Source organism: Phoca vitulina, unplaced genomic scaffold (genome assembly GCF_004348235.1).
Source record: "Phoca vitulina isolate PV1807 unplaced genomic scaffold, GSC_HSeal_1.0 scaffold18, whole genome shotgun sequence".
In the NCBI taxonomy this organism is placed as follows: Eukaryota; Metazoa; Chordata; class Mammalia; order Carnivora; family Phocidae; genus Phoca; species Phoca vitulina.
In genome coordinates this window covers 819,689-840,747 of record NW_022589721.1, presented here as the reverse complement: position 1 = coordinate 840,747, position 21,059 = coordinate 819,689, and the positions used below count along the sequence as shown (strand labels likewise).

The following is a 21,059-nucleotide window of genomic DNA, read 5'->3' as shown; positions in this document are numbered from 1 at the left end:
GCCGCTGCGGCTGCCGCCTCTCCGGCGGCGACACAGACGCCGGGAGCGGCCGAGGCGGTGAGTTGCAGCGCCTTCCCTCCGATTCTCTGGAGCCAGGGCACATCGGAGTTGCGGCCGGGGCGGGTGTGCGGGGGGCCGGCGGCGCCGGGAGCGGCTGCTGGGGGGACCCGCGCGCTCGGGGCCGGGCGGGCGCAGGGCGGGGGGTGGGGGCGCGAGGAGCCGCGCGGTCCTGGGGACCCGGTCCCCGCAGCCATTCCCGGTGCAGCTCACCCGGTCAGTTCCCTTGTCCTGCCCTCAGTGCCTCTGAGGGAAAAGAAAACAAAGCCAAAGCCCCCGAGGATGGGTGGCAGGAAAGGAGAGAGCAACTTTGGCGACCGACGCGCTAAGGCGCGCGGGGCAGGCAGGATGGGGGCGCGCTGGGTCGGAAGGGGGCGTTCGTGCGCCTGGTGGCCCTGGGACCTCGGGAGCAACCCTTCAGGGCGGGGGTTGGGGTCGAGGGCACTCGCTGGTTCCCGGGCCTGCGGAGTCGGCCCCGAGAGGCTACAGGAGGCGTGTGTGGGGTGTGGGGACCAGGGGAGGGGGCTTTGGGAGCCACCGAAGGCGGTAGTTGAACCCAGAGGAGGAAGTAGCATGCATTTGGGACTCAGGACCTGAAAGATTTGCGTCTCTTGCCCTCAGGGACTCGGGAAGGGGTGTGCTGGGGAGATGTGTTTGAGTGTTTTTCAGTGCATACCGATTTATTTTTAGCTCCCAGAGAAGCAGGATGTGCAAAGTGGGTTGTATCAGCCCGGGAGGGGCAGGAGGTCTCCCTGTCCGCAGGAAATACACAAGTTTCTTGCTGCAGATGCTTGCTTTAACTTTCCAGCCCGGAGAAAGCAAGCCGTTTGGCTCTCGGAAGATCTCCCGCCAGGGCCACTTTCCTCCTGCCGGTCTGTCTGAAGCTGCAGGCCAGGCGGGTCAAGTGTGCTTCTGTTGTTAAACGCTGGCCCCGAATGATGGTACGCGTTCTGTTTGTAGGGCGGCTAGTGTGAAACACAGAAGTAGGGCTGCCAAGGTCTCGCTTGCTGAGTAGGAAACCACACAGGCTTGCTCAAAGTTTTCCTAGCTTTGCCTGCTTTAAAAATAACAGACTTACGCAGCTGTATTATCAAGAGCAGGATTCTAGGTCCGGGTTTCTCAGACCTAATTGGCAATGCTTGTGAGGTTTTTCACTCTGTCTGGGAGATGCCTGTGTTTTGGGGTCAAATGCAGGGTGCAGGGACTGCAAAGGAGAAGGGGGTGGTGTGATGGTGGGAGTGTGGGTGTATGGGAGGGGGACCACTGGGAGCTAAGTACAGATCTGGGGAGGGGCTTCCTTCAGAGGAGGAGGCTCAAGAAACTGAAACCCCAATGTTCAGGTGCCTAAGTCAGACCCTTGGAAATTACCTCCGGAGTCTCCCCCATTTTAACCAGTCAGCACCAGTCCTGAGGACACACTGCCTCTCTGTAACTGTGCTAGGTGAGGGTGCTGTGCAGCCAAACTGCTGGATGTGAGTTCTGGCTGGGATGCAAGTAGCTCTGCGACCTTGGGCTCCTTAACTTCTCTGTTTCCTGATCTGTGGCATGAGGTTGATAATAGGTACCAAACGTATCTCAGGTTTGTTGTGAAGATAAAACGAATTAATACACAGAAACCACTTCACACAGTGCTTTGTCATTAACAAGTGCTGCAGAAATGTGAGCTGTTAATCGTTGTTGTTATATGCCCCCTTCTCTCTGCTTCTACCGTCACTGGTGCAGTTCATGTCCCTATCACTTGCCTGAATTGCTCCAATTGCCTTCCCACCGGGCTCCTTGCTCTGAATCAGGACACTCTTGCTCCAGCCCATTCTCCAAACTGCAACTAGAATGCTCGGTTGGAAAACAAAAATCTACACCAGTCACGCTGCTTCATTTCCTTCAGAGGTTTTCCGTGGCTTTCAGGATAGAGTTCGGACTCTAGGGAATTTCATGACCTCACCCTTGTTTCCTCCCCAACCTCATCTCCCCAGCCTCTCCCTGTATAGCTTCAGCTCCTCCCACCCTTCCTCGTCTGGGTAACTCCTGTGAATTTTTCCCTACTCATCTGCAGCGACACTGCGTACCAGCAGACCTCTTGGCAGCCCCCCCCCCAGCTAATTGAGCTGTGCTTGCTTCCTGTGACCCTATTACCTACCACCCCCACCCTGCATACCCCTCCCAGCGCCCTCCATCGTCATCTATGTCTCAGTCTTCCTCACCTGCAAGTGCCTTGAGAGATGGATTGTGTCAGTAAATGTTTGTTGAATTAATAAATGAACGTCAAGCAAAGTTCAATCCTTTTCACTAAAGCCAGAAACAAACATGCAGAATGATAGAAAGACCAAACCAATCTTTAGTGTAATACTGTACAATAAAAAACTTTGGGAGATATTAAGGAATCAGAAGTTGGTCAAAAGCAATGTGGCATACTATCTTGGAACGATTTCAGAGGTTTTTGTTTTTGTTTTTGTTTTTAATTGTAAAGGGTCAGACTAATAATGGGGAAATGGAGCGATTTGAACTCTTCCCTTCCTTCCCTCATGAAAAGGTGGGGCATCTCACATTTGGCTGTGAGGGGTGGAGGTCCAGCTCTTTGAAGTGGCTGTGCAGTGAATTTGGTCCTGAAGGCAGAGGTGAATGTTATCACACGCAGGGGCTCTGTAGATCTTCCTTGGATTGTGGCTTCCCCTGGAGCGTGGATTTCAGCTTGTCCTGGGATTGGTATGAAGAGGAGGAACTATGCCACCATCAAAGCTCCTCTGTTACATTTCAGGCAATTCAGTATGTTCTGTAGGTGCATTTCTGTCTGAGGCAGTATTTCCAAACATTCCATTACTGGGCTCTCAGGAGCCTTGCGGAGGAAGCTAAGATGGTGCCCAGTTCTCTGGGACCATCTCAGCGTCTGCTTTCAAGCCTCCAGAGCAGGGAGTTTTGTACAGCTGAGGAATCAAAAATGCGTTTTACATTTTTTAAGGGTTGTAAACAAAACAAATTAAAATACAAAGAAGAATATGTAATGGAGACCATGACTAAGATACTTACTACCTAGTTCTTTATAGAAAAATATTGCCAACTGCTATTCTGGAGCTGAGACCATTGGTTTCATTTTTCTTGTCATCTTTGATTGATTGGTAGTGGCTGCAAGAGTTCTGTGGTCGATTAGTGATGTCTGTCAGGGCATGGGATTAGAAAGTGGTGGCCTACAATTTTTGTTCTTACCATCCTTCTATCTTTATCACCATGAAAGAGAGTATCATTGAAGGGTAATGAAGGCAGAAATCAGGGACAGAACACATGAGTTAAAAGTCAACCTTAGAAGAAGCCAGGAAATTTCTACCACTACCATACACTATCACCACCGTTAACATTAGTAGCTTCCATTTATCCAGTGTGTACTATGTATGTACATAAGGACCCCATTTAAACTTTGTAATAATTTTTTCAGGAGATACTTATTATATTTAAGACTCAATTCTGTTGCAGGTGTAAAATAACTTTAAGTAAAAAAAAAAAAAAGGAACATTATTTTGGCTTTTATAACTCCTCAGTCCAGGGGAAGATACGTCAGGTATGGCTCGATCCAGGGCTTAAGCATCATTACCAGGGCCTGATTTCTCTCTCCATATTTCTTGGTTTGCTTTCTTGAAGTTGGCACCATTTTTAGGTTCCATTTCATTGTGGCCTTAAATGCAGCCAGAAAGGGAGAGACTCTATCCCAGCATTACTTGCAATGCTGTGGCTTTATTGGCTTTGATTGGGTCCAGCTCCTCTTCCTGTGGCTGCAGTGCCACACATTAGTAGAGCTTGGGCTTGATCAGGTTTTGTCCCTGAGCCGTAGGCTAAGGGGCAGGTAGCAGGGTAGTTCTCCAGGAGAACGTTGTTGGAGAACATTGTTATACTGTCACCACGAGATGGGCCAATGGATGATGGATTGAAAAGGAACAGGTGTCCACCATAGTACTGCTAGCATTCCCCCTTCATAGAGGAGGGAAACAGGTTCAGAGACACTCCATAACTTGCCCAAGGACACATGGCTAGTAAACAGTGGAGTTCTAATTTGAAACCCACAATTTATATGCTTAGTAGAATTATTTGTGAACAGAACAATTTTTTTTAAGTAGGCTCCATGCCCAACATGGGGCTTGAACTCTTGACCCTGAGATTATGAGTCTCATGCTCTGCCAACTGAGCCGGCCGGCCGGGTGCCCTGTGAACAGAACAATTTAAAGTGAGCTTAGTAAAAAGCTCCAATCTCTTATATCTGAGAATATAGCTAACTAACTTCAAGAAGTGCTAAGTATTGGCTGGCTTGAGGAGATGAGGAAAAGAAAGACGTAGACTTCTTTGGCTGGATTTTTACTCACATTTTCAACCAATATTTTTTTTAGCAGTTTCCACATGTTCAACATGTGTTAAGTTCTAGTGATATAAGATGAATAAGGTCTAGTCCCCTACCTTTAAGAAATTTATATTCCATGAGAAAGTGCAAGACATAATTGGAGGACAGGTTGACTGGAATGAGGACTGTGTGGGGGGAGGTGCGGGAGCAGAGGCCCCTCGATAGGGACAGTGACCTCCCAGTTTGTTTCTTGACACATCCCCACTACAGTGCTTTGTGGGATAGGCAAGCAATAAGTGCTTCTTGGATATGCTATTTTTTCTTATTGTGGCTAAATACAAATAACACAACATTTACCACGTGAGCCATTTTTAAGTGTCAAGTTCTGTCGCTTGGAGGACATTCACATTGTTGTGCCACTCTCACCACCGTCGGTCTCCAGAACTTTTTCATCTTTCCAAACGGAAACTCTAGACCCAGTATACAAAAACTCTCCCTCCCCCGCTCCCCCCAGCCCCCGGCAACCACCATTCATTCTACTTTCTGTCTGTAGGACTTTGACTACTCTAGGTACCTTGTGTTAAGGGGAATCATACAACATTTGTCATTTTGTGACTGGTTTATTTCACTTAGCATATTGTCTTCACGACTCACCCATGTTGTAGTGTGTGTCCAAAGTCCTTTCCTTTTTAAAACCGAATAATAGTCCATTGTATGTATACACCACGTTTTGTTTATCCATTCATTTGTCAGTGGGCACTCGAGTTGCTTCCCCCTTTTGGCTATTGTGAATAATGCTGTTGTGAACATTGACATACACATATCTGTTCAAGTCCCTGCTTTCAGTTCTTTTGGGTATATGCCCAGAAGTGAAATTGCTGGATCATACGGTAATTTTGTTTAATTTTTCGAGAAACTGCTGTACTGTTTTCTACAGCAGCTACTATTTCCCATGCCCATCAGCAAGGCACATGGGCTCCAATTCCTTCACATCCTTGCCAACACTAGCTATTTTCAGGGTTGTTTTTTTGTTTTTTAATGTAATAGCCATCCCAGTGGGTGTGAAATGTTTAATATAGTCTCAAAAGTAGATTGGGATCGAATTGTGAGGGACAGTGGTAGAGCCTGAATTTCATTCAGAGGAGCTCTTGAGTATTTGATGCCCTGTGGCCCTGGTGTGATCACTGCCCAGAACTAGGGAGACAGTGGAGAGAAGAAAGCCAACAGAGGAGTTAGGGGGCTCTTTTAATTATTCAGATGAAAGAGAACCTAATGGCTTTCTCCACATGGATACAACCGAGGATATTACATTTATTGCCACGCTAAATGGCATTGGACTTGGGGAGGAAAGGTAAATGTGGCGCCGAGCTCTCTCCTGACCAAGGATGGCACAGACAAGTTGACTGCTGTTGGTAATAATAACAGCAATGATGGCAAATGCCTTGATGCACTTTCTGTGAACACGGCAGTGTTCTAACGTTAATTGATTCTGAGAAGTCCTTTAGAGGGTTTATCAGCCAGGGTCCCACAAGGAGGCAGATGACACACTCCTAGAGTCTAACTGAAGAAAGTTTGGTGAGGGGACTATTTACAAAGACGTGGGCAGAGTTAAGGGAAATCGCCAAGAGTGGCCAGCAATGCATGTTAAGGCTTTACTAGCCCAGCCCTGAGAGGGTGATGTGAGAGAGCAGTTTCTGGAATTGCTCTTTAGTGGAGGAATGCAGCTTCCGCCAAACTGTGGCCTGGCACGGAGGCATCCAGGTGAGTGAGTCCCTAACCACTCTTTCCTCCCTTCTCTGTTCTCTACTGGTGCCTCCCGATTGGCCCACCTAACCAGAGGGCAAGAAAACTTGTTGATGTAAGGGCTCGCCTGTATGTAGAAATCAGCCTCCCAGGGCTGAGAGTGGAGTGGGGAAGGGAGGGGGCTGGACGCGGAGAGGAAAGCAGAGAGGATCCAGCAGGAGGGGGGAGCACTCTGATAATTCTTCTTTCACAGGTGAAGGAACTAAAGCATCAACACTAATAAGTTGTGGGGCTGGGATTCAAACCCAGCCAGGAACATTTCCACTGTACACCCAGTCAGATCTGGAACGTTAGATTTTCCCCAAACCTGTGTGTTTTGATTCTTTGGGAATAATCTGATTTGTACCAACTTCGCTTGGCTGTCAAAATGTAGAGTAAGTTACTGTGCAGAATTTCCTCCCCCCCCCACCCCCGCCAAATGACGTGTATTTCATATGTATATTTCATAGCTGAATGATTATATTTAGATCAAAAAAAATCTTTTCTATATAATTGGTGGGGGTGACAGTATATCCTTGAAACACATGTGAGAAAGATACAAGTTTGTTTTGTTTTGCTTTTAGTTGAAAGCTCCAAAGGAGTTGACAATGTAACTTGGCTGCTTAAACATTAATGAGACCTTGGGCGATGTTAGAAGAAGAGTGTCCAGAACAAGGGAGATGATATTTCTCTCTGTGCTATTTTGGCAGGAGGGAATGAGTGCAGAAAGCAGTGTCTTGTGAGGGGGAGCCCACCTCCCCCAAGGCATGACTGAAGGGCTCTCTAGCCAGGAAAAGCTCTGTGGGAACCCAATTATTGTGGTCTACAAATACACGAAGCATTGCATCAGAGAAAAGATCTATTCTGGAGTCAGAAGTCGGCCCCTGGTGCAGAGTGGGCTGCATTGGAAGGCCTCATATTTTCCATGCCTGGAGGTTGTGAAGCTGAGGCCAGGGGTGAACGATGTGGCTGAGGGCTTATGTTAGTTTCCTGTGGCCTCTGTAACAACTTACCACAAACTGGGCAGAAATATATGTTCTCACTGTTCTGGAGGCTAGAAGTCCAGAACCAAGGTATGAGGACGGCCAAGCCTCCCCAGGCTTCGGGGGAGAATTTTTGCTTGTCCAGTCCGGCGGCTGGTGGCTGTTGGCATTTTGGGGCTTGAGGCTACATCACACCCATCTCTGCTTCCATGATCACGTGGCCTCCTATCTCTAGGTGTCTCTTATAAGGACAGTTAACATTTGCTTTAGGGTTCACCTGGGTAATCCAGGGTTATTTTACTTTGAGATCCTTAACTTAATGACCTCTGCAAAGATCCTTTTTCCAAATAAGATCACATTCACCTGTTCCCAGGGTTAGGCGGTGGACATGTCTTTTGGGGGGCCACCATTCACCCCACTACAGGGCTCATGAGGGTACACTGCAACCCTTGATCTTCTGATTCTGTCATGATGCCCCTAGATTTGATGTACCACCTGGATTCTAGGCTCCTTGACACGGTCGAGGTTTGGTAAACCCTTTTGATTTGATCTACTGAAATGTTATTCTAACTTTAAACAACAAAACAAACAAAACACTTAAAATCTACCATCCCTTATTTCTGACATGGAGGGGTGAGTGAAAGAGGCTATCAAAAACCAGTTTGATCCCTGCCTCGGATGGAAGTTTTCTGTGCTTTGCTTTGCTCAGTGGCCTTGAAGGAAACAGACATTGGCTGTGTTCTGGCTTCTCACCTGGACTTTCCCAGATGCTTTCACAATGGCAATTACTCAGAGGAAGGCTAAGGATGTTGGGGTCTCTCAGGAAAGGGAAACAGCAGCAGTATAGGCTCCAGTTTCTAGGCTTTTGGAAAGCATCAGCTTAGACATACGGTTTGTAAGTGTGGCTGGCCCGTCAACGAGCCGTCTATGCATGTGTTTTCAATACCTTGTCCCAAACTGGGGCCTATGTACGCTGGGCACACAAGGCAAGGTCAGGGGTAGCTCTGGCAATTACCTGGCTAATTTGAAGACCACATCCCATCAAATGGGGGACATCAACAGAGTCCACCCAGGGTATAAATTATTCTGCTTGGTTGTCTGCACTGATCACATTAACTGGGTAAGAGCCAAAATCCATTCCCTCTGTGCTGTGGAGAGGCCGTTGTAATTAAGTTCCGTTTCTCTCCAGGGGGCAGCTGATTTTGGTTTCTCAGCCACTTTGCAGTTTGACTTCAAAAGAGAAAGAGGAGAGAAAAAAAAGGTAAACTGTTCCCTCGCTTTATTATGCTATATATTCTGCTGTATCATTGTGACTCTGGTTAATATTAACTTTGGGTCTGTTTGCTTTGAATAGTATACTTGGAATCTTGTGATACTTAACAGAATTTAGTCTCACCAGCTGAGGAAAATGGTTCGCCTTGCCCAAGACCAGCTAATTAATTTGTGAGGCCCAGTACAAATTGAAAAAATGTGGGCCCTTGTTTGAAAATTGTCAAGAATTTCAAAATGGTGTCAGCAGAGCATTAGACCAAGCGTGGGGCCCTTTCAAGCACGGGGCCGAGTGTAACTACGAGGGGCACTTGTTGGTGAACTGGCTCTGGCCTCACACCTAGGCTGAGGATGACATCATCTTGCTAATGTAGCACCTTCCACGGCCCTGCAAAGAGTGATCGGGCCAGTTTACTCTGCCTCAGTGGGAGCACACTCTTATGCAGGGGCAAGGACACAGCAAGCAGGCTGGACACCTCTTGTTGGCTCTTCTGTGTCCTCTTTCCTCCCTCATCCATCTGCTCTGTGCCCCGAGAGGCATCAGGGGCCATCTTTGTCTTTGATTTCTGGTATAATTTGGCCGGTGGGGGGTCCAGCCTGCCACTGGGAGAGTGGGAGGAGAGTGGGGGAGGCTGTTTATTTCCCCATTCCCTCCTGCTGGGTTGCATGTTGCAGGTTGGTTTCATCTGTGTGCTGAAGGCCACAGCTCCTGCCAGACACCTTCTCCATCCAGCCACCTTCTTTGGAGTTCCTTTACGCCCCCATCAACCCCCACATCACACCCTGAAGCCTGGGGAGGGTGATGGCTTCCTGCTGTTGCCAGCCTTCATTGCTTTTCTTAACCCTTCCTTACTCTTTTCTTAGTACCTCTCCAACAGGAGGACTCCTCAGTAGGATGAAAAAGCACCCCCTGTTTCCTACCTGGGCCCTGGCTGATTGAGCCGCCCTCTGCCAGGGTTGGACCACACCTTGCGCTGCTAGAGAACAGAAAGAGAAGCTGATGGCTCTCCTAAGTGCTGCGCCAAACCCGGGTCAGCCTGGGCCAACAGGAAGCAGCGCACACACATCCGCAGGGGCAGGGAGCATACGCTTTGGAGTCAGGCATTTGAATTCTCTTACCAGAGAATACTCGACACTTGGACGAGTCATAGAAAATGAGCATAATGACAGTTCACTTCTAGGGTTGTTTTGAGCCTGGAGTGAGATCATATGGGCATCATGCCTAGCACAGTGCCTGGTGTGCAGTAAGTGCTCAAGAAGTATGGTTCCTTTTACCATGATTTCTATGGAGTATCTCACTCAAGGGCATCCACTGTCTACTTGGTCTCCCACCTGAACTGCAGCACTTACGGCCTGGACTCCATGAATGATTATCAATTTTTCACTGCTTCATTAGTGTTTTGGGTCTTATTTCTGCCTTCTCAGATTGTAGTGTTCTGGAAGTCAGGGATTCTGTCTTATAAAATATTTTGGAACTAATCTAAGTTCTCAAGTAGTTGCTAGCATGTTGTTATTTGGTCAAGAAATATGTCTTGGTTAAATATAAGGGGACTGTATAATTTATTGTTCACACTGGGATACTTTTGAAAGTGAAAGAGGAGTACTTTTTAATAATTACAGCAACACAAGAGGCACAAACAGGGACTGTCTTAGGCAAACAGGGACATAGAGTCACTCTAGTTAAGTGGAGCATAAGATAGTTTTCCAAATGTTGTTTTAAAATTTGTCAGCCTACCCTCTTTTGTATTAGTCTGCCTTGGGTTTATGAGATCAAAACATGAGATTTAAAAAATGTAGGAAAAATACGTCTAGCATTCCTAGTAGATATTTGGCCCAAATTTGAGGCAATGGATTAGGGCTTCTTGTATAGGGACCTACCTTTATATCTTATTAGCCTACTGGATACCTACTTACGCGACTTTCTTCTGTACTTACCTTTTTTCTCTTTCTATATATAGTCTAGTTATTGTCCTTCTTGCAATAGTGATCACTTATGTTCAGAGGTGGCAAAAATAGATTTATATACATATATTTTTCTGAACATCTCTGTCTTTGTATTTCTAGTTGCCTAGGTGACATTTCCAAGAGAATGCATGCTAATCTGCTATTATTACAGCAGAGATAAGATGGAAACTATTTTTAGGCCCTTTTATAACTCTCCTTTTCTCCACCAGACCATTTAATTGGTTTATTTCTTCTGTTTCTATTATTGGAAAGCCACGTGTAACTTCCTTCCTCTGGTGCTGATCTGGGGACTGTAACTTTCTGAAAACTGATGTAGTAATTCAGTCCCTTCTTCATTCAGAATTACGAAATCTGTACTGATCGTCTATTCGCTTGGGTAGTTGATACCAGTTGTTTTTCTTACAGATACAGATACAGATACAGTGAAAAGATATATGGAGATGCCTCTGTTCACTCATCTTTCATTTTATATCACTAATAAACAATTAACAGGTACAATAATCACGGGCCTTTGATCCGTGGAGCTTCCGTCATACTCTTACACTCAAACAATATATTTTGAATCCTTCCTGGACACCAAGTTCCAGGCACTGGGCTGACTCAGGGGGAATAAGTATGTTTCAGGCTGGCTCCCAGCCTTTGACTTGCTTACAAACATGCTGGCCAATCATTACAGAGCTCCTTGATTCGAGCGACAACAGAACTAGTGTAAAGGGATCCCGGAAAAGAAAAAATGAGGGGGGTAATTGAATCCTAGTGTACGGGGAGGGTGAGCACCCATGGTCAGGAAAGCCTTTTCAGGCGAGGGGAGGTTAATGAGGTAGGTACTTTTAGAATCCCCATTTTACAGATGAGAAATAACACAGTCAGAGATACTCCCTTGCGTCAGTCTGCATAACTACTCGAGAGAGCCAGATTGAAATCCTAGGTCATTTGGTTTGTAAAACACCAAATTTTCTCTCATTGACTACTACTAAAAGCACTTCATCTGACTGTTTCCCTTTACTATACCCTGAAATCCTCTCAGGTATGTTGTGGTCACTGTCCTCCTGAAAGCTGGTTCCAGCTGTGAATGCTAAAGAGCTCTGGGAAGTTCTGTAACATTCTCTATCCCAGGTAACAGCTATTCTGGAGAGCTCCTCTCTTCGAATTGTAATCCACCATCTCACTAAGTAAAGTGCTCGACGTCCCACGAAGATGCTTCTAATGTCGCTGTCACTTTCCAATCTGCCTGTTCCTTCCTATTCTAGAAAAAAGGCAGAAACATGTATCGGACTTGTTGGTCTCACAGCAGATCCCCTCAGCATTAGAACATTCCATAGAAGCAACGTTCTCCTGGGTGCCTGGGTCTTCATTTCAGATTCCATTTCCCTTTGATGAGGGATTATTTCATTGGAAAAGGGATTTTCATGATCCTGGTTGCTTGACGCCAGCAGAGGGTCTTGCTCAACACCTGCCCAGAGGCTGAGGAGGGAGGGAGGCGCGTGCGGGAGCCATGGGTAGCCGGGTTCATTCTTTTCCTTCGCTAAAATTGTTTTTTACTAATATCTTTTACTAACATTTTCTTTTATAAATTGGCGTTAATATTTGGACTGTTTTCTTTCATTATTATTTTTTAAGTCATCTCTACACCCAACGTATGGCTCAAACTCACAACCCTGAGATTAAGATCAAGAGTTGTATGCTCTATGGACTTAGCCAGCCAGGCTCCTGTTGTTTCATTATTTTTATGTAAAGTTATATATGATGCATATCTCTGAAGTACCATGCAATAAGAGATTGTGAGTGTTTATCTGACCATTGAATGCACCCGAAGGGGAAATATTTAGCCTGACTCAGTATTAGGGATAGGGTCTGAAATACTGCAGCAGGGATCTGAGCTTATTAATTTGGATTGTATGGCAAGTGTGAGAGGAGAGATGGACTTTAATCTGTTGTTATTTAAAACTGTTTAATATTGGGGTATGGTCCTGGCTGGGTTTCCTTTGGTTCTCACTCTTTTGCATTGTTATTCTTTTTAGATAAATAGATTTATCATTTATCACTTAGATTTAGCATTTGATAAGTAAGGTAGATTGCTACATCTTTGTCCTGGACTTTGTTTTGCTGCCCTTGAGGATAGAGAAAGGGAGGAGGAAGCATATAGATGGACAGACACACAGACAGACAGACAGACAGACAGACACACACACACACACACACATTTCTTTAGACATGTGATCTAAAATTTCTAATAGAACACTTACAGGAAGAGCCCTTTGATGGGGTTTTGTACTGTGACTTGTTGGAAGCGGAGGATTGGGATGTGGGAAGCCTGTGATGTTGGGTTCCCACCAACTCACCTTTTGGAAGACATGACAGCCACTTTCAAGCCAGGCCAAAGGACAAACAGTGAGAATCAGAAGTCAGTTCTGGCCTCAGAAGTTTCTAGAGAGAGCAACAGGGAGACTGTGCCTTAGATTTTTCAAATGCAGCCATTTAAAGAATATGTTCCCCAGACCTTGGCCACTGTTCCCTCCCTACCTTCGACCAACCATTATAAAAGTAAGGCATTATCATGAAATAAGATCTGCATACTATAGAAAATTAGAAGAAAAAAAGTTACCATAATCCAAATATTCAAAGGCAAACATGGTTAATATTTGGAACATTTCTTTTCATGATTTTTATGAAGAAATATTTTTCTTAGTTACATAGTCATATTTTTATATAATTTTAAAATTAGTTTTTCCTTTAACCGTATACCCTAAGCTGTGATATTGTGATATAATAAGAAATATATATTGGGTCTCTGTCCCCAGTTCCTGGCACAGAGCTCCTTAAAAACCCTTGGAATTTCTGAGTGATAGGGGTAAGAAGAGTGAGTGTCCTTTATCGTTCATAATAAACCCCTTTCAACCACATCTGCATTTATGCTAAAGGGGTGACTCTAGGAAGAGAGGGGCAGGTTGCCAAAGGAACCAACCATACGATTAGAGGGTTGAAAGTTTCAGGCTTCTCCTCTACCCCCAGGAAGGGAAAAGGGGCTGGAGGTGAAGTTCAATCACCAGTGGCCAATGATTTAATCAATTGTGTCTACATAATTGTAGAGCTTCCATAAAATCCCATGTGATTTCACTCATATGTGGAATTTAAGAAACAAAGCAAAGGAGCAAAGGGACAAAAAAGAGAGAGAGAGAGGCAAACCAAGAAACAGACTCTTAACTATAGAGAACAAACTGATGATTACCAGAGGGGAGGTGGGTAGGGGGATGGGTAAAATAGGGGGTGGAGATTAAGGAGTGCACTTGTGATAAGCAACAGTGTTGTATGGCAATGTTGAATCCCTATATTGTACACCTGAAACTAATATTACATTGTATGTTAACTAACTGGAATTGAAATAAAAAGTTAGAAAAAAGCCTGAACAGTTGAGTTCAGAGAGCTCCCAGGTGGCTGAGCACATCTAGGTGCTGGTAAGGTGGTCTGCCCAGAGAAAACATGGACGCTCCACACCCCTTCCCCCACACCTTGTCCTATGCATCTTTTCCTCTGGCTGTTCTTGAACCATATCCTTTCATAATAAACCAACAATCTAGTAAGTAAACTGTTTTCCTGAGTTCTGTGGGCTGTTCTGGCGAATTATTGAATCTGAGGAGGGTGTCATGGGAACCCCTGATTTACAGCCAATTGGTCAGAAGTACAAGAATCTGGAACTTGCAACTGGCATTTGAACTGGGGGGGCAGTCTTGTGGGACTGAGCCCTCAGTCTGTGGGGGCTGCACTGACTCTGGGTTGTTAGCATCAGAATTGAATCTGGAGAGTTGGGGGATTGGTTGGTATGGAAAAAACCCTCCCATGTTTGTGACAGAAGTAAAACACTGAGAATAAAAGAAATGGAAGTTTTTACTTCTGTGAGAATTTTATATTTTGTTTTATATTCTTTGTAGACAATGCTTAATTGGGCATATAATATTTCATCAAATGGATATACCTCAGTTCACTTAGCCATTCCATTATTGGTCATTTGGTCAAAATTTTAAATAATTTTTTTTTGCTATTGTCAGTTTTGTACAAAACCTTCTTCTCTAGATAAGATTATAGCCTATGATGTATTTCCAGTGGATTTACTAGGTTGGATGTTTGAACTTTTATTAAATATTCTCAGCTCTTTTTGCCATTTGCTTTCTAAATGGAAATTTGGAAATTAATTTGGAAATTTAAGCAATTCGCATTGTATGACTGTGTTGGTTTCATCTATTTGTCTCTTACCTTGAATATCATTACTTTGAAATTCTTTTTCTAATTTGGTCACCAAAAATACTTTATTTGCCTTTCTGCTTCTTCAGTAACTAGTGGAGTTGAACAGTTGTTTTCAGATTGTATACTGGTTGCATTTCTTCTTTTCCTGATTTTCTATTGTATGTTCTTTGCCTTTAGATGTTTTTTGCATCAGTCATAATTAATTTTTTTTTCAAATTATAATTCAGGACAAACACACATTAATGGTTTTCCTGGCCAGTCTTTACTCCCATGCCTCCCCAATTGCTGGTGTTAAAGGCCTAAAGTGTGTCTCCCTACTTTTCTCCTTGTTTGTGCATACAAATACAGTCTTTTTGAAGATCAAAGAGGCTCATTTTTTATTACCAAAACAGTCATATAATACACATTTTTCCATAAACTTGATCTGTTTTTCATTAAAATATATCTCATGGGCATAAGGTCTTTAATAATTTGTAATAAAATATCTTTGGGCACATTTGCTACAGTTATTTCCCCAGTGAATTGCTTGCATGTTTGAATCGGTTTTCAGTTGGTAAGTGGGCAAATGTTTCACCATGATTTCTTCCATTGATAGGACAGCCTGCTTCATTCTTTCACAGGGTTTGAAAAATAGCTCTGTTTTCTACTGGTTTTGAAGAATTCTTCACATTAAAAGCCCCATATTATTATTTAACACAACTATAATTTATTTAGGTGTAGAGCAGGGAGGCAATGAGGAGGTAAACTGATTATTTTTCTCTTTTAACTTGTTAACTAATTGTCCCAGCACACTTTACTAAATGGTGTTTTTCTTTTTCTTTCTTTTTTTTTTTTTAAGATTTATTTATTTAAGGGGCATCTGGGTGGCTCAGTTGTTAAGTGTCTGCCTTCGGCTCAGGTCATGATCCTGGGGTCCTGGGATCGAGCCCCACATCGGGCTCCCTGCCCAGCAGAGAGCCTGCTTCTCCCTCTCCCTCTTCTCCTGCTTATGCTCTCTCTGGGTCTCTCTCTCTCTCTCTCTCTGTCAAATAAATAAATAAAATCTTTTAAAAAAAGATTTGTTTATTTGAGAGAGAGAGAGAGAGCTCGTGAGCGGGGGAAGTGGCTGAGGGAGAGGGAGAGAGAATCTCAAGCAGACTCCCTGCTGAGCCTGGAGCCTGATGTGGGGCTTGATCCCACGCCCCTGAGATCATGACCTGACCCGAAATCAAGAGTCGGATGCACAACCAACTGAGCCACCAAGGCGCCCCAGTGTTTTGTTTTGTTTTGTTTTGTTTTAACTTTCCATACAGCAAATGACTTTTCTTATTTGTGCATTTTTTTTCCAACTATAAACAAGTGGCATCGTAATCAGAAGGGTCTTTTCTAAGGGAAGGATGATTTTGCAATTCCCTGGAATGAGGTGTTTACACCGAGAATAACTTGGTCCTGTCCTTGTAATGTGGACATCCCCACGCAGCTTGCCGGTGTGTCTGAGAAGCCTGGGTGCGTGTATTCATCCGTCTCTACGGCGTTACCACCAGGTGGTAGAGCCACACATATAATCTCATTTTACAGGTGAAGAAGCAAGCAAATGTCAGTGAGTCACTCAGGGTTATTCCTGCTTTTCCATCTGACCATTTATCATTTTCTATCATGCTATCTGTTGTTCTGTTTTTTCCTTCTGATTCCGTTTTATAGTGTTAAATGTATCTTTGAAACCTCAAGGTTGATCACCACGTAGGGACTCTCAGGGAGGTCAAAATGATAGTTTTGCCTAGAAATAAGCGCTCTTCCGGGAGTATTATTATTGTTATTTATTTGTTTAATAAACATTTGTTGTGTGTCTGCTCTGTTCAAGGCACTCTGCTGGATATGGGAAATACAAGGTGAATAAAACACTTTTTACTCTCCTCAATGGATTGACACTCATTACTTTAGCGTTGTTTTAGTTGCTTTTGTTAAGTTGAGTCCTTCACTAAAGGATGTCAGTATTTTGTGTTGCACTCATTCTCATGTCCTGAAACCTCATGACAGGGGATGATGTTTTTTAAGGAACAAGTCTTGCGAGTGCATTGGATACTGTACCCTTATTCAAAGCACGGCTGTGCGGTGCTTAAAACACCTGAGGACTTGCCCGATGCATATTTTACAAGTTAAGACCAGCCAGAGACCTGCAGTATCAAGGTCTCCTGTTTCTAAATACACTTTTCGGCCCCAGCGTCTCTTCCTTTGGACATTTAGGTTACTCATTTGGCTAACCAGGATCTAAAAATAAACCTAGAAACTTTGAGAGTTTTTTTTTTTCTTGGCTGATTGATGTGTGTTTTTGTGTCGTCCAAACTGTGCTGTGTAACTATTTACTTTTGCATTATGTATAGCACTTAGCAACCAACGTGGAAATGAAAGCTAAGAGCACAGGCAGTCCCCAGCTGAGCTGGGGGAACGGGCCAGCCCCAGCCTCAGAGAATTCTCCTTCCCTCCCCCCAGTTCCTGCGTGCCGTGGCCCTGGCATCCACCCTGCTGGCCTCCAGTTCCTGCTTTCTGCCTTCTCTGCTAGTGGCCAAGTGGGGACCAGAAGGAGGGACAAGAAGGACCCCTCCTGCTTCTGCCCTTACCCATCTTGGTGCCCTTCGCTGGTCAGTGTGGGTGGGATGAGAGGAAGGAGGGCAGGCCTTGGCCACCACTGATGTCTTGGCACTGGTGACAGTCCCGTAGGGTCAGAAGCCCTGAAACGCTACGTCTTATTTGGAACTCTGAATGCATTTTCATAAAGGAAGGTCACGCCTTGTGTCTGGACTGTGCAGGACCCACAGGAGAAAACTGTGTGATTCCTTAGGAGCTCTGGGGCTAGGATGGCTCTTTTAGGGTGACATAGTCAGTGCTTAGAACATTGTTGTTAGGGGAGAAGATATTCTAGATTCTAAGCATTCCAGGTTGGAACTTGATCAGAGACGTAGCATGATCAGCGTGTAATTCAAGGACTGACTGTAAAGTCACAAAGTGGCTTATCCCCACGTGGGAATGTCCTCTTGCCTGAAACTCTGGATTGTGCCTGACGTGTTTAGCTCTTCTCTCCCCTGGTCCTCTTCTGTGGCTGTAAGAATCCGCTAGTTCTCTGGTTTTGAGTAATAATTGTACTCAAAAACTCATATCCTGATTCTACCAAAAGAAGGGAGGGAGAAAGACCTAGAGAATTTAAGTTTAATCCTTTGATTATTGCCTTTTAGCAAAGAATGCAAAACCAAACACACCAGAGTCTTTGTGAAAGACTCTTGTTTTTTTCCTTAAGAAATCAAATTTCTCTTCCTTTCTCAGGACTCCTGTATGCCTCTTATTCTTCATACGTTTTGGGGAACAGATTTGAAGAATATTTGTGTGGCCTTTTTTTTCCCCTGTGGAAATTGATTTTTTTTCTAAATAAAAAGGATATTTGAAAGGTGATTCATATCATCTTTCTTTAACATTTTTTTTTTTTAAGACTGGAAAGCATGGACCAACAGTTCAGAACGATTGAACAATATTTTTTGGAGAGGGACAAAGTCTGTGCAGTTGTTTGTGTAGCTCTTACAGAAGGGGACAGAAGAGCTAGAGTAAAACCCTCAGGCTTGAGGTGAATTTTTTTCCAACCTCAGAAGGGGTGGGCCTGCTCAAAACAGGAAGTAATCACAGTATAGTGGTTTGAGTCATGAGAGAAGGCTTCTGGATTTGCCTTAGCTGTTTCCTTCATGCCCAAAGTCTCCTATTTCTCACAGCACCTGCATCTTTTGCGGGGCACACACACCGCGCTCCCGGCACCTGCCTCACAAGAATAATTTGCTGTAAAAAGAGCTAGAGCTGGAGACTGCAACTGAAGAGGGGCTAAGCTTTGAGCAGTTATAGGGAGAGAGGAGAAGTCTCGGGAGTTGGCCTGTCAGCCCTGGCGTACAGAATTAACTAGTACTCAGGGGTCAGTGGGGGACCCAAGAGGGCACAATATAGAATGAGGATGAGAACATCATACTCCCTTTCAACTCTTAACCGGATTCAGCACTTTTGTGTGCTACCCATGGCTAAGGTTTTCTCCTGTTAAAGAGGATTTTACACTGTAGCTATATCTGGACATTGACAGTTCTATATATATCTATTGTGTAGAAATATATTCATATTGAAGTTAATCATTTAGTGAATTGTTGCTTTAGTTTGGGCCCTCTCAGTGATCAAGGACTAGGACATCACTCCAACTCATTCAAATACAAGGGACTCATTGTGACATCACTACAACTGTCATTGTATTATTCTTTTTTTTTTTTTTTAAAGATTTTACTTATTTATTTGAGAGAGAGAGAGAGCGAGAGACAGAGAGCATGAGAGGGAGGAGGGTCAGAGGGAGAAGCAGACTCCCCGCCGAGCAGGGAGCCTGATGTGGGACTCGATCCCGGGACTCCAGGACCATGACCTGAGCCGAAGGCAGTCGCTTAACCAACTGAGCCACCCAGGCGCCCTATCATTGTATTATTCTAAGTATATTCTCACACAGACTCTTCTCCCCTACCCCGGGAAGCAGCGTGTTATTATCCTTACTCTGCTGAGGAGGAGCGGGTGTAGAGAATGTGGCCTGAGGCGCATGGGTGGGCAGCAGGAGTCGAGACTCACACCCAGGTGGTCACTTGGGAGCCATACTCTCTAACCCCTGGACTGCTCGGCCCCTTGAAGGGGTTCTGTGCCTATGAAACAGAGCAGAGCTGGGTCTCATGGTGGCCAAAACATAGGTCTGGAAAATTGGGAAGGGAGTCAGTATCTTTCTCAGAGGTCATGTGGTCTCTGCTCAATTGCCTTCTCTTTTTTTCTCTCCTATCTTCTTTTGCTGCTTCATTTTACATATGGCCCCTGAATGGCCAACCCATAAGGCCGCTGGCTGAGACCTCAGTATTTCCTAGCTTGAACTTGTGAGGGCTTCCTATTGGTCCAGCTCACCGAGCCAGGCCACACGGCCATTGGAGCCTGGCCAGCAAAATAATTAGCTGCCTTTGGGTTGGTTGTTCATCCCAGGTCCCTTGGTGGGCTGCCTCATGCACAGACTTCTTTAGCATCATTTCCCTGAGCAGGGGATTGTGGGCAAGGCAGCACATGCTGGAATGGGAAGCTGTTCATAGCAGGGATTTAACGTCTCTGGTACAAGCTCATTTTACACTTTAATATTGGAAGCTAACTACTTTAACACTTCTGCTACCTTTATAAAGTCTCAGCTTAAGGGAATCTGTATCTGTTATGACTCTTTAGGTTGCAACAGATAGGAACCTAATTCAAAGGGACTTAGAAAAAAATCAAATTAATCGGTTCTTGTAACTATAGAGGCAAAGGTGTGGCTGAATCCAGGTCTCAGACAATATCCTCAGAAATCTTTCTCTTGCCATCTCTTTGCTCTGCATTTTTCTGCATTGGTTCATCATCAAGCAGGCCCTGCGTTCGTGGCATCGAGACACTAGCAGAAGCTGCAGGTTTACTAGATGAGACACCTCAGCAAGCAGCTTCTCTTTCCCTATAGTTCCATCAAAATTTCCGATTCTCATTGCCCTGAATTGGTTACATGCCAGTCTTTCAACCAAACATGGCAGCCGGGCTGATTGGTCAGTCCTGGGTCAAGCTGACCCCTGGAGAAGGACTAAACCACCCTCTTATTAAAGCACATGGACTGGGAATGGGGGAGTATGGTCTCCAGGGACAATTGAGATGTAAGTACTCAAAGGAATGGGAATGGATGCTGCCCAGGCAAAAATAACCCATGTCCACTTCAGAATATGTTCAGGTATGTTATGAATAACAGGAAACCCATAATCAAGGTTTTGGGACTCAGGGTAAGCAGTCTGGGTCACTGACCTCATCTTATTTGTATGTGATAATTCCCAAACCCTAGGAAATCCAAAGTGTTTGGAAAAGCCTAGATCTTCGGTTTGTTAGGTCATTAATCCTGGAAGATGATGCTATTAAATGGAAGGAAATTGTTATTAAGATATGCATCTTCTTGGGAAAGTTAATTGCAGGATGGCTTTGCCTTCAGTTTTTATCAAGTATTGGGTTAAGACTTGAAAGGCTTTTGTTACGTGCCCTCTGTTTAAAGTCCAAGTTATTCTGGCATTGAAATGACTTTGGTGAATTACATAAAGGTTTTAGGTAACCTTTCTCAGAGCCTAGGATCTAAGACCCAGTTTATCTAGGTAATGATTAAATTGCCTTGTTTATATATTAGTGATCCTAACACCCACTGGGAAATAATTGCTTTGTTTTTAACTATCTCATAAATCAAAACTTCAAGGCAGGTAGAGGTTAAAATAGCAAGTCCTCTTGCTCACAGATATAGGTTGAATCTATGAAACCTCAGGTCCTGAGCATTAGTTTGGGGGTAGGGGTGTGTGTGTGTGTGTGTGTGTGTGTGTGTAGATAAACTTTATGCTGACAAAGTTGCCCCATCTCTTTGCTTA

At 44.5% G+C, this 21,059-nt stretch overlaps 1 protein-coding gene across 3 annotated transcripts in view; it reads left to right on the top strand.

The window, feature by feature from the left end:
* NCALD (neurocalcin delta) overlaps positions 1–21,059 on the top strand; it is a 372,435-nt gene continuing 351,376 nt past the window's right edge. For 2 of the 3 annotated variants that reach the window (XM_032415660.1, XM_032415657.1), the window contains exon 1: positions 8,322–8,404. The gene's annotated coding sequence lies outside the window, so the exon portion shown is untranslated. Of the gene's footprint in view, positions 58–8,321; positions 8,405–21,059 lie in introns of those variants that run through there. The other variant, XM_032415658.1, reaches the window with a different exon arrangement.